General features: G+C 37.9%; 1 protein-coding gene and 1 long non-coding RNA gene across 13 annotated transcripts in view; one reads left to right on the top strand and one right to left on the bottom strand.

The window, feature by feature from the left end:
* The window catches only part of TASP1 (taspase 1), a 385,678-nt gene that overhangs the window by 126,278 nt on the left and 246,018 nt on the right, over nt 1-13,382 (top strand). The gene's annotated exons all lie outside the window — the stretch shown is intronic.
* On the bottom strand, nt 464-7,908 carry LOC309646038. The gene is made up of 2 exons (XR_014255175.1): nt 3,186-7,908; nt 464-2,837 (listed from the first exon to the last, which is right to left on the bottom strand). It is a non-coding gene; the product is annotated as an uncharacterized lncRNA (long non-coding RNA).

The following is a 13,382-nucleotide window of genomic DNA, read 5'->3' as shown; positions in this document are numbered from 1 at the left end:
CTGCATTGGCAGGCAGATTCTCAACCCCTGCGCCACCAGGGAAGCCCGTTTCCATAGTATTTGTCCATATAGTTGCTCTGTAAAATTAAAAAAAAAATTTTTAACTTTTAATACTTCATCGTGTATTGACAAATTGATACTTTTATTATTACAAAATATTCTTTATCTCTAGATACTCTTCTTTGTTTTGATGTTTACTTTGCTTAACATTAATATAGTCACACCAGCTTTCTTATGTTTAGTGCTTGTCTGGTATATTATTTTCCACCCATTTTACTTTTAGTCTATCTTGTCTTTATATTAAAGTATGTTTCTTATAAACAAACTGGGTCCCTCCTCTTTTAAAGTTAATGCACATTGATAATCTGAGCCTTTTACGTGGAGTGTTTAGTCCATTTACACTTAATGTAATTATTGATATGATTGGGCTAAATCTACCATCTTGCTTTTTGTTTTCTATTTGTTCTTTGTTTTCTTTGTTCCTCTGTTCTTCTTTTCCTTTTTTCCTTTGGGTTATTTTTAATATTTCATTTTATTTTTCTCTATTAACATTTTGTTATACTTTTGTGTATTATGTTTTTTGTGGTTGCTCTAGAGATTACATATGCATCATTAATTTACCATAGTCTGCTTTAGAATAATAATATATTACTTCACAAACAATGTAAGATTCTTTTAACAGTATAAATCCATTATTTCTTTCCCACCCTTTGAGGTCTTGGCATATATTTTAATGTCCATATTATGTTATAAATGCCACAATATCTCATCATTATTTATTTTTGCTTTAAATAGTCAGTTGTCTTTTAAAGAAATTTACACCCATGTACACACCCATGTACACACCCACACATGCCTAATAGCTTTAAAGTTTTTTTTAAAAAAATTTACCCAAGTAGTTTCTCTTTCTGGTACTCATTATTTCTAACATCAGTCTTCTGCTGGTATTATTTTCCTTAGAATGCTCTTTAGTCTATTTATAGTTCAGATCTGCTGGTGATGAATCTTCTCATCTTATTCTATCAGAAATGTCTTTATTTCCCCTTTATTTTTGAAGGATATTTTCTCTGCATAGGGAATTCTATATTGACTGTTTTTTCCTTCAGTAATTAAAAATGTCATTCCATTGTCCTTCTGCTGTTTCTGGTGAGAAGTTTTATGGTTGTCCCCTTGTATGTCTTTTTTTTTCCTGCCTGTTTTTAATATCTTATCTTTGGTTTTCAGCAGTTTGATTATGATGTCCCTAAATCTGTTATTTTTTGTGTTTATCCTTTTTGGGCTTTGCTGAGCTCCTTGGGTTATTAGGTCGATGTCATTTGCCAAGTTTGGAGGATTCTCAACCATTATATCTTCAGATACTTCTTCTGTCCTGTTCTCTTTTCTACTTCTGGGATTGCCATTGTATGCATTATCCTGTAGATATGGAGAGCTTTGTTCCATTTTTAGTCATTCTTTACCTCTCTATGTTTCAGTTTGGATAATTTATTATGACTGTTATTAAGTTCACTGATCCTTTCTTTTGCTATCCTATTTGCTCTTAAGCCCATTGAATGCATTTTCATTTTTGATACTATATTTTTTATTTAAAGTGTTTCTGTTTGGTTCATATTTGAAGATTGTCTCTGCTGAGATTTCCCATATTTTTATGAAAATTTCCACCTTTTCCATTAGATAGTTACATAAAATAATTATTCTAGTTAGTTTAAGGTTTGTATCTGATAATTCCAGCATCTGGGCCATTAGTAGTCTGCTTCTGTTTACTGTTTCTTCTCTTGTTTATAGGGCATGTTTTTGGCTTTTTCATTTATCTCATAATTATTGATTGTATGCTAAACATTATGTTTGGAATACAGACAAGACTGAAGAAAGTATTTGCCACTAAAAAGGGACACACTCCTTTTTACATACATCTGCAATGTTATTTGTAATTGAGTTGGGGCTGGGTATTCTTGCAGCAGTAGATACAATTCACTCCTGGCTTTCGATATTTCAGTGCTAGTATTAGGATTTACCATTAGGCAGAGCTTGGGATCTGAATACCAGCAAAACTCCTGATATCTCTTTATGTTATTTATTGTTCACCTGTCAGCTTTTGGAATCATGGGGAAACTTCTCTCTTTCTCTCCTTCTCCCTCTCCCTCCCCCTTTCCCTATCCCTCCTTTTTCTTTCTTTCTTTCTTTCTTTTTTTTTTTACTGCCTTGCCTTGGGTGAGATAGCTCTATGCATCCAGGTGGGCGGAGGAGGCTGTCTTTTAGCTTTCCTGTTCTGTTCCCAGCCTTCAGCACGCTTCTGCTTTACACTTAGGAGGACCTGTATGCCTGAGGGTGTGGATATCTTTCAGCTCCCCAGCCCCGCCCCAGGAAGCCCTGCTCTTGGTGAGGACCTACAGGAAGGAGTCAATGAGTGAAATCAGATTTGCTCAGTGAACGGGGCTTCTCTGGATTCTAATTCATCCTGTCAGCCCACATGTGGTCATTTAAAGTTTGTTAAATGAGTAGTTCAGCTAGTTTCTCCTTAACCTCGTCTGTAGCATTTCTCCTTTCCCCACTGCTTTCTGGGTGATAAAAAAGCCATTGGCCTCTTCTGTCATAGGAAAGGCTTGTCCCTTTTGGGAATTTAGTTCATATTTTTGCATCGTTATCTCTCTGAGTTTTTAAAAAACTGTAGTGTTGTAGCTTAACTGGCTTATTGGTTCTCGTTGTTAGGGTGGCTCTTGTTGGCTTTTGTTGTTAGGGTGGGAGTGATAGACTCTTGCAGATTTCTTCGTCTTAACTAGAAGTGGAAATTCAAGTGATCAGTTTTGGTGGCTTGCAAGACATAGTAAAGAGCTTGGAACCTTTTTTTTTTTTTTTTTTTTTTTTTTTAATATGTAAATCTTTTCTTTTTTTTTTTTAATTTATTTTTATTTATTTATTTTTGGCTGTGTTGGGTCTTAATTTCTGTGCGAGGGCTTTCTCTAGTTGCGGCAAGCAGGGGCCACTCTTCATCGCGGTGCGCGGGCCTCTCACTATCGTGGCCTCTCGTTGCGGAGCACAGGCTCCAGACGCGCAGGCTCAGTAGTTGTGGATCACGGGCCTAGTTGCTCCGCGGCATGTGGGATCTTCCCAGACCAGGGCTTGAACCCGTGTCCCCTGCATTAGCAGGCAGATTCTCAACTATGGCGCCACCAGGGAAGCCCTGGAACCTTTTTATTCTTTTTGCTGGTAAAATTGTTCCATCTCTTGTCAATGGAAGCTGCTTTAAGCTGGCTTCTGTGGTCTTTGCCATGACTATCTTTGATAGCTTCCTTGCTTTTCAGTAGAACAAGATGCCTCAGGCTCCTCTTGGTCACTTCTTTAGCCAGACTCAGAACCAGTCATTTTCCCAAGGATCCCTATTTCTTTTTAACAGGAAATGGTATGATTCTAATATGATAACCTAATTTTATTATTTTCACTGTAATTTCCATGTTAGCCTCTGGGTAATGATATTGTCACTGTTGCCTTTCTCACATGGAGTTCATGGTGTCAGCAGTAAATATTTTTATTGGAAATCAAAATGAAAGTTTAGCCTACTGGTTTATAACTATATGCTTGTAGATTTTTAAATAAAATGATAGCTGTATGGGTTCTTAATCTGGGGTTTGTGGACCCTATGGAATCTATGCATGGGTTTTCGTGGAGAATTCTGTGTATTGACTGAAACTGTTTAATTTTAGGCAAAGATATATCTTTTTTCCTCATAACTTGGGGGAAATTAGGAAGCATAATCTTAGGTAATTGAATAAAATTGTAAATAAATTTCTTGGCTAAAATAAAAAGTTAAAAAGTAATACAAGTGTGTGTATTTCCTTCTTTTACTAAAATTATTTCTTAGTAAAAGTGTCAAATGAAAACCTTGAAAAATGCTAAATTTTATATTGTCTATTTATTTGCGTTTTGCTACATGTCTCATTTGATGTGGTCTACCTATTTTGCTTTTTCCTTCTTTTACCTGCTTATATGATGGTTATGCTAGTTGGTGGTAGGAAAGCTTTGAGACCATTTCTTTATTCTTATTTCTTAATTTCTACTCTGATGTAGACAAATGAATATGATTACCATTTTCCTTTCCACCTTCAGAACTTTTCTGTCTTTCTCCAATCTCAGAACCACCCTTGATGCTGTGTTGAGTGGAGAAAGGGATAAGCAATGACTGGTGAACAGATTTAAAACTTTTTTTCCATCTTATTTCACAAGGCCTCTAAACACTGAATGTTGTTTTTAAAATCTGAGTACAGCTTTGAAACTGATGAAATGATTTATATATTGCCTCTCTTTTGTACAGAGGAATTTACTGAGATGTAACATCAACTCAGACTTCCCTTTTCGGCTTTTAAAGAGGCCCTGGCCATTCAAATCACCCTCATAAATCACTTCTAAATTTTGTCATTAGGAAAATTATTAATTAAATGTTTAATATATTGGCTGGCTTAGTAGTTATAGGTTAAATTTACAGTGTAGTATAACTGTCTTGCTTATGTTCTTTCTGTCTGTGGGCTTTATACTACATATATAATCAATATGTGTGCTGAAATATTTATTTTACATTACATCACATCTACATTATTGTAGATGTTTACAGCTATGTCTTGGCTTTTTTTTTAACTCATAAAATGCACACTATGGTTTTGATGCAAAATGAAATCTCCAATTTTAACATTATTCCTTTGGGACTGTTTAGTGATTGTTTTTAGGATGTCATGGTTAAAATTGAGGGCTATCTACAGTCCTAAGTATTGGTATCAGTATTTGTTGTGCTACTTATCTGCAGGTAATTATTACTTTGATCTTGATCATGGATTCAGGTTTTTGAGGCTTTTGAGTTTTCTTTGCTTGTATTTATTTGTGTGCTGATATTAGCCTTATTTCTGCAGTGGTGGACTATCTTGAAACAAGCATATTAGAGTTACAAGACTTGGATTTTAGACTCTGAGCTCTTCCACCTCACTTTTCTTATTTGTCAAATTGGGATGACAGTACCTTCCTTGCAAGTTAATTGTAGGGCCTTTAAGTGATGACATTTGTGAAAACCCCAGGTACACGGTAGTTGATCAGTTAATGGTGAATCAGTGAGTCAGTGACTTTTTCTCTTTCCCCTTAAAAAAGAAATAGATTAAAAAAATAATCTAACTGTACTATTTCATGAATTAACAGCTTTTTAAAAGGGTTTTCTCCTAAGTGGTCAGTTCATTGCAAGCCTCTTAACTAAATTTTACCGAAAGTTATTGAAATTCCAAAAGTACTTCCAGCTATAAAATTTTGTCCTGAGGAATTTGAAATCATTTAAGCTAAGCCATCTATTTTTTTTTTTCCATTGAGGAAACTGAGATACGGAGATCTTAAGTGACTCATTTCAGGTTCCACAGCTGGAGGTGGTTCCCCTCACCTCCCTGATGGAACAGAAATCCAGATAGAAGATGTACAGGAGCAGCTACTGAACATGGCAAACAGTGCTGCTTCTGTGATGGCTGCTGCTCTAATGAAGTTCTCAAGTGGAGAGAAGTCTAATGCTCATACATGTAGTACGTTCTCCAGACAAATTCAATAGTAGCGATAGGGGCTCCAACGTAGCCAAAGAACACGACTCCTGCTGGGGTGATTTTTCTGATTCTTTCTGCTGCCTGGGACCATGTGTCCCTGGTGCCCTGATTAGAGTGTTGTATTTAGATAACTAAATTGAGAAAATTTAGAGCAGAAAGCAAGATCCTATTTCATCATCTGTATTCATGCTCATGAGTATTGGATAAGTTCCCACACTGAGATGTGACTTTGACAAAGAGAGGGGCCCAGGGAAAGAAGAAGTGACTCAAGCTTTGGGGTGGGCACCTCTGTGTTGTTAACCACAGATCTCTGACACTCTGCTGTGACAGACTGGATCAAGGATTTTCACACTCATTTTTTTTTTTTTTGAAGCTTTTTTGTTTGTTTGTATGTCTTAGTTTCTTTGAAATAGGTTTCAGTCTGTGAAAATATTTGCATTCGCAAAACTGGAATTCTTCCCATTTATGCAACTGCTTCTTGTTCAGATAAATCTTTTGTGGTTTGGTTGTACCGTCTCAATAAAATTGATACTAATAAATAAATAATATAATAAATAATAAATAATAAATATCAAGCATTTAGTATATTTAGCATATGCCTAGCACTGTGCTCTACATGAGAGATTTTCCTGTTTAATTGTCACTATTCTAGTATATTTTTCTGTATTTTAAATAATTATGAAAGGCTAAAGCACATATCAATTGCATCCTAGTTTGTAAGAGAGGTCTCTAGGAGATAGCTGTAAAATTGGTTTTTCTATTGGCTATTTATTATTTATAAAAAAAAAATCAGAAAAACCTGAGTTGTTTTTGATAGATTATTGTAAATATCCAAAGTATGCTGATGGGTTACAGGTTAGAGAGAATTGAATACTGGGGAGACACTAAATGTGTGTTGGTGACCATACCCTTTGGACTAGACTGGATCAGACATCTTCCCTACTTATTCCATCTCTTTATAAAGCTCCTTATGTTTTCTTCTTGTATGTAATAGGTTCCAGGTTTGATAGCCATGGGGACACTGTGAAGACTGAAATCACGTGTGTTCTATCACTTTTAAGGCAGCCCTCTCTTTAATTTCACAAGACAGACTTGAAAACCAGAAGTAACCCAACTCCAAAATTGGCAGTAAATCCTCTGACAGGGAAAAGGTGACGTACTGTGTAATAAATTCCTTTGTTGAAAAAGAGATGTTGCAATAGTGGAAACTGAAGTACCAAATGTTTCCTTTTAGATTTGGAAAGGCCTTTCCTCATTACTTATCTGTCCCTGTGGACTTCTAACAGGGGATGTGTTGAAAGATTTTTCAGATGCCCACTCACCGCAGGGAGAGTGAGTGGCAGCATTTATAAGATGACATAAATACTTGAAAATCATCGGTAAGCCTTGGAGATGTGTAGTGTGCCAGGGGTACTGAACGTGAGCTTTTGTTGCTGCCGATCCTGCTCTGGGATGCAGGCCGCCTGGGAATGTGGGTTATTTCTCTCCTGTGAATGCAGCTTCACTCTCCCTCTCTGGGGGTCTTTGTAACAGAACTGAGGTTAGAGTGGTTTAGAAGAAATAAAGTCTCCAGAAGAAGGGAAAGATCTGTGGGATTAGGATTTATACTTCAAAATCCTAATCTCATTTTGAGGTCCTCTGGAGGAATTATATCCTAATCCTCTACCATTTAAACGGTCCATTAAAACCCTACATTAAAAACTTGACACATAAGGGCCTTTTAATTTTCGTTTTGTAATAATCTGGCTCATGCCCACCACTGCTGCCACTACTAAATGAGATGAAGATAAAACAATTAAAAATTATCTTGAGATGCAATGAAGATATATCTTTAAATGTCAGCCAAGAGTTGGTAAGTTTTCATGTTTCTCTGTCCTTATTGCAAATGCTTTTCAGTTTGCCACTTAACCTTTTGGAACTAAAACGTGATTTGACAATATGACTTTATTGGGCTATTATGTTACATATTTTTAATTATCTTAATTTGAAGGCTGCATCTATCACTAATGCTGAAGTGAAAATACCAAATGTGTGACGGAGGGCGGATGAAATAAAACACCTGGAGCATTCTTCACGAACTCAGATATAGGGCAGTGAAGTGTATGGGACCAAATCCCATAATGGGAGACCCTGCCTTGCCCTTTACTATTGTACCTGAAGAGAAAGTATGGTGAATGCAGGAGTGTAACATTGATGTTGGGCATTGAACCTCTTGGGAAAAAAAGATAGGCGTTTATTACGGAAATTGGGAAAAATAACAGAAGGAATGCATAACAAACAAAAATTGTGCATAACCCATAATCCCTGGATAACCACAGTTAAAATGTTTTCTACCAAACTACGTGAAATCTTTTTTTTTTTTTTTTTAACATTTTTGGCAGTTTCTTATGAAGTTGAACATAAATTTAGCACATGATCCAGAAATCCCACTTTTACATAATTTACCCTAGAGAAATAAAAACTTATATTCGCATAATAACCGGCACAAAAGTGTTTACAGCAATTCTACTCATAATCACTGAAAACTAGAAATGAACCAAACGTCTTTCAATAAGTGAGTAGATAAACAAACTGTGGTACACCCATACAATGGAATATTACTCAGAAATAAAAAGGAGCAAACGGAGCAAACTGTTGATACATACAACTTGGATGAATCTCAAAGGCATTATGCAGAGTGAAAGAAGCCAGTCTCAAAATTTTCATACTGAATGATTTCATTTATATGACACTCTCAAAAAAGCAAAACTAAAGTGACAGAAAACAGATCAGTGGTGGCCAGGGGTTAGAGGTGGGAGGAGAGGTGAGTACAAAGCGTTAGCACAAGGGAGTTTCCTGGGAAATGTAACTGTTCCCCATCCTGATTGTGGTGGTAGTTACACAAATCTTCCCATGTGTTAAAATTCATGGAAATACACGGCCAAAAAATGTCTGTATGCTAAATTAGTTTTTTTTTTTTCACACACACACACTGTATTTTATTTTTACAAGAGATACAAGTGAAATCTTTATCATATTATTTGTTTTGTTCTGATAATGAAAGGTTTACCCACGTGATCATTTTGGCCCTAGGTGAGAGCTCAGCTTTCTTGGAAGCAGCGCTTTCAGAACTGCAAGTCAAAGGCTAAACTCCTCTTTAAATGTATTCTAGGCTCTCAGTGATGATTGTCAGGCTAGCTGGGAATCACCTTGTTCTAACAGAAACAAAATACAGAGAAAAGGATGAGGAGAGACAAGAAAGTGATAGCTAATGGTTTTTCGTAAGGCAGTCATTATCCATTGCAGTATGAAGTGCTTACTCAGTGCCCAACCCCACACTGAATGTTTTACAACTGTTGTCTCATTTTGTCCTTGTGAGGTAGTTACTACTCCCATTCCCCATTTTCACAGTAGAGGAAACTGAGGCTTAAATAAAGAGTCCCAGACTCACTCAGCCGGATTCAAACATCAGTCTGACTGCCGAATAGAAAATACTAACCCTTACTCTACAGGACTTTATGGCCTTAAGGTAGGGAGGGGTGTGTGTGTGTGTGTGTGACAGAGGGAGAGGGAGAAGGAGAGGGAGAGGGAGAGAATGAATGAGAGAATGAGAAAATTGAATACATAGAACACAGAAGGCGCGACCCTGCTGCTTAACCCACAATTCTCAGGTTTTTCCTTTAGTAAAGATACAGAAGCTCTTCTGTAATGTAGGCCAGAGTGTTCACTAGAGAGATGATGGCATTGTTGGAAACATCAAGATGAGGAAAAAACAAAGATACTCTATTAACTCTTCTAGTTTCCTCAGAGTTGGCAACTTTTTCTGAATTCTAAACAAACCCACAAATAGGCACTCTAACGATGGCCTCCGGAAGTGGTTTCACATGGCTCAGGGAAGTGGTTGTCCTTTCCATGGATAAAAGGGGCTCTTAAATATCTAAGACTCCGTTTTCAGGCATCGTAAGGATTTATTTTAATCAAATCAGTCTTATTTATTCAAACAAATTAAAAAGAAATTTGGTTTTTGGTAGAAATTAAACATATCACGAATTTTCCAAAATAACTCAATTAAGATAAAGGTTATCAAGCCAAATAATCTTTTTCATGTCTTCCTGCTAATGGTGTCTGATAAATACATCTACATGAACTTATCAGAAATTGTATTTGACTCAATACAAAGTTGTATGTTTGAATGGAAGAAGTTGTCTTCTTTCAATGTAAAGTTTTCTGAGCCATTTTCTTTCACCAGCAAATGGCTGTCTATATAGATTAAGAATGCATTTGGTACATGTCTCTTTTTGAATTATGGTTTTCTCAGGGTATATGCCCAGTAGTGGGATTGCTGGGTCATATGGTAGTTCTATTTTTAGTTTTTTAAAGAACCTCCATACTGTTTTCCCTAGTGGCTGTATCAATTTACATTCCCACCAACGCATATATGTGGAATTAAAAAAAAAAAAAAATGGTACTGATGAACCTAGTTGCAGGGCAGGAATAAAGAGGTAGACATAGAGAATGGACTTGAGGACATGGGGTGAGAGGGGGAAGCTGGGGCACAGCAAGAGTAACATTGACATATATACACTACTGAATGTAAAATAGTCAGCTGGTGGGAAGCAGCAGCATAGCACAGGGAGATCGGCTTGGTGCTTTGCGATGACCTAGAGGGGTGGGATAGGGAGGGTGGGAGGGAGGCTCAAGAGGGAGGGAATATGGGGACATGTGTATGCATATGGCTGATTCACTCTGTTGTGCAACAGAAACTAACACGGTATTGTGAAGCAATTAGACTCCAATAAAGATCTATTAAAAAAAAAAAAAGAATGCATTTGGCCCCAAATGTCACTTGGTGGTTGAATGGATAAGCAAAATATGGTATGTACATACAGTGGAATATTATTCAACCTTAAAAAGGAAGGAAATTCTGAAACATGCTACAATATGGATGAGCCTTGAGGACATTATATTAAGCGAATTAAGTCAGTCACAAAAGGACAAAAGTGTATGATTCCACTTACATGAGATACCTAGAGTAGTCAAATTCATAGAAATGGAAAATAGAATGGTGGTTGCCAGGGCTAGAGGGCAGGGGGGATGGGGGTGTTGTTGAATGGGTACAGTTTCAGTTTGGGAAGATGAATAAGTTCTGGAGATGGATGGTGGTGATGACTGTACAGCAATGCGAATAAAAATGCCGCTGAATTGTACACTTAAAAAATGATTAAATGGTAAATTTCCTGTTATATATATATTTTACCAAAATAAAGAAAAAAAAAGAATACATTTGGGCTTAAAAAAGAGAACTCAATTATAGTGGCTTAAACAGATAGATTTTGTTTTCTTTTGTTTTAAATCTCATGTAACAAGAAACCTCGGAGGAGACTGGGGCTGGTCGGGCTACCCAGCAATGCTGTCTGGTACCTGGGTCTGTCCTTTGTCTCCCACCTTCCTCAATGGGTAGGCCTTCCTGCCCATGAATGTCACCCCCTGGTCACAGGATGGCGGCTGCACCTCGTTTAGCTGTGCAGGTGCAGGCATGGGAAGTTGGATTTAGTCAGATGTTGCAGAGACATTTAACGTAGTGCTCCCTGAATATCCATACACTCCTCTGTGTTTCACAGCACCCCCCCCCCGCCCCCACCCCGTTGCAGTTGCCTGAGACCGTGTGGCTATTTCTGGCCAGTGGACTAGAGTGGAAATGATATGTGTGACTTCCAGGCTAAAGCTGTAAAGTGGCCCTGGGTAGCCCTCTCGTTCTCCTGGAGGGGGATATGATCCAGGAGGTGCAGTTATAGATGATGGAGACTCCATTAGCCTGGGTTTGTTCCTAAGTGACTGTTGGAAGCACATTCCCTGGTGAGCCAGGTACAACTTATAACATTAATGAGAAATTATATTTTTGTTGTGTTAAGCCACTGAGATTTGGGGGTTGTTTGTTGTTGCAGGCTCGTATAGTTATTCTGACTGATACTCCAGCGTGGGCTTTTGCCAGATAAGTTTGATGAAGTGAGCAAAACATGGAGGCTTTCAGGAGTAAGAGAAACGGTATAAGTTGATGAAGCATGGAATTTTAGTTGGATAAGGAAGGAAGTGAGGATCTAAGGGCAGTGAGGGATAGTTAGAAAGCAGCAGAATTAATGGGATGGCACTTTTTGGTGAGGTAGAGGGAATGTTGGAATTAGAGTAGTCAAGAGATGAGCTGGAAAGATAGGAGGGGTGGGATGACTGCAGCTGAGACTTATGGAGAAGTTAATGTTATTGATTATGGCAGAATCGTGGGAGTGAACTTACAAGGCAGTGTGGATAATTTGAAGAGAGGATTTCAGAAAATCCAGAAGCTAAGGTATTGGGTAATACCTAATATTTTAATATCTAGTAGGTATTAAAATCAGCAAGAATTATGACAAGGTATAGTGTTGCGCAGAGTAGAAGTAAGCTGGGAGCTTAAATCTCAAGGAAACGAGTTTGTAAGTCTGAAACTGTTTCTATTCACCCTCACTCCACAATGGTACTTTAACTGATTCTAGGTTGACAGGTTTTTTTTCTGTTTGTTTATTGCCTTAGCATCTTTAAGATATTAGCCTTCTGGCCTCTTCTGTTGCTTGGGAATATGTAACTTACCAGTTAAATTTTTAAATTAAAAAAATTTTTTTGGAGATCACCTTTTTCTTTGTGATTAGTTTTTTTTTTAATTTTTTTATGTTTTATTTATTGCTTTAATACAAGTGCCTAGAACAAGTACCTGGCATAGAGAAGATGCCATTAGTGGCTTTGGGGATTCCTGTTTCCTCCTTTTCTTGGGGACTTAAGGAGTGGGGGAGGGGTGCATAGTCGCTGGTGCCATCTGCTCACACTGACACCCACGGCCATGGCAGTCACTTGGACTGGGCTTTGAACATCAGCCGGGCAGGGTGCTGCAGAGGTGTCCCTAGGTCCCAGCTGTATGACTCCTTCAGGTCTGGAGGGTCCCTCTGTGACTTCCCCGCTTCTCTCCGGGACACAGAAATCATTTGGTTGCTCCCATGCATGAGAGGGCACAGCAACTCTTCAGGGCTGCCCATATGCCCAGGTGCTTGCTGAGACTCTCCTTACTGGGCTCTCTCGTTTTTTTAACATCTTTATTGGAGTATAATTGCTTTACAGTGGTGTGTTAGTTTCTGCTTTATAGCAAAGTGAATCAGCTATACATATACATATATCCCCATATCTCCTCCCTCTTGCGTCTCTCTCCCACCCTCCCTACCCCACCCCTCTAGGTGGTCACAAAGCACCGAGCTGATCTCCCTGTGCTATGCAGCTGCTTCCCACTAGCTATCTATTTTACATTTGGTAGCGTATATATGTCCATGCCACTCTCTCACTTCATCCCAGCTTACCCTTCCCCTCCCCGTGTCCTCAAGTCCATTCTCTACGTCTGTGTCTTTATTCCTGTCCTGCCCCTAGGTTTGTCAGAACCATTTTTTTTTTTTAGATTCCATATATATGTGTTAACATACGATACTTGTTTTTCTCTTTCTGACTTATTTCACTCTGTATGACAGACTGTAGGGCCATCCACCTCACTACAAATAACTCAATTTCATTTCTTTTTATGGCTGAGTAATATTCCATTGTATATATGTGCCACATCTTCTTTATCTATTCATCTGTCGATGGACACTTAGGTTGCTTCCATGTCCTGGCTGTTGTAAATAGAGCTGCAGTGAACATTGTGGTACATGACTCTTTTTGAATTATGGTTTTCACAGGGTATATGCCCGGTAGTGGGATTGCTGGGTCGTATGGTAGTTCTATTTTTAGTTTTTTAAGGAACCTCCATACTGTTCTCCATAGTGGCTGTAT

This window comes from Balaenoptera physalus (assembly GCF_965194825.1).
Source record: "Balaenoptera physalus genome assembly, chromosome: 16".
Taxonomy (NCBI): domain Eukaryota; kingdom Metazoa; phylum Chordata; class Mammalia; order Artiodactyla; family Balaenopteridae; genus Balaenoptera; species Balaenoptera physalus.
The sequence above is the reverse complement of the archived record's forward strand: the minus strand, read 5'-3'. Positions and strand labels throughout refer to the sequence as shown.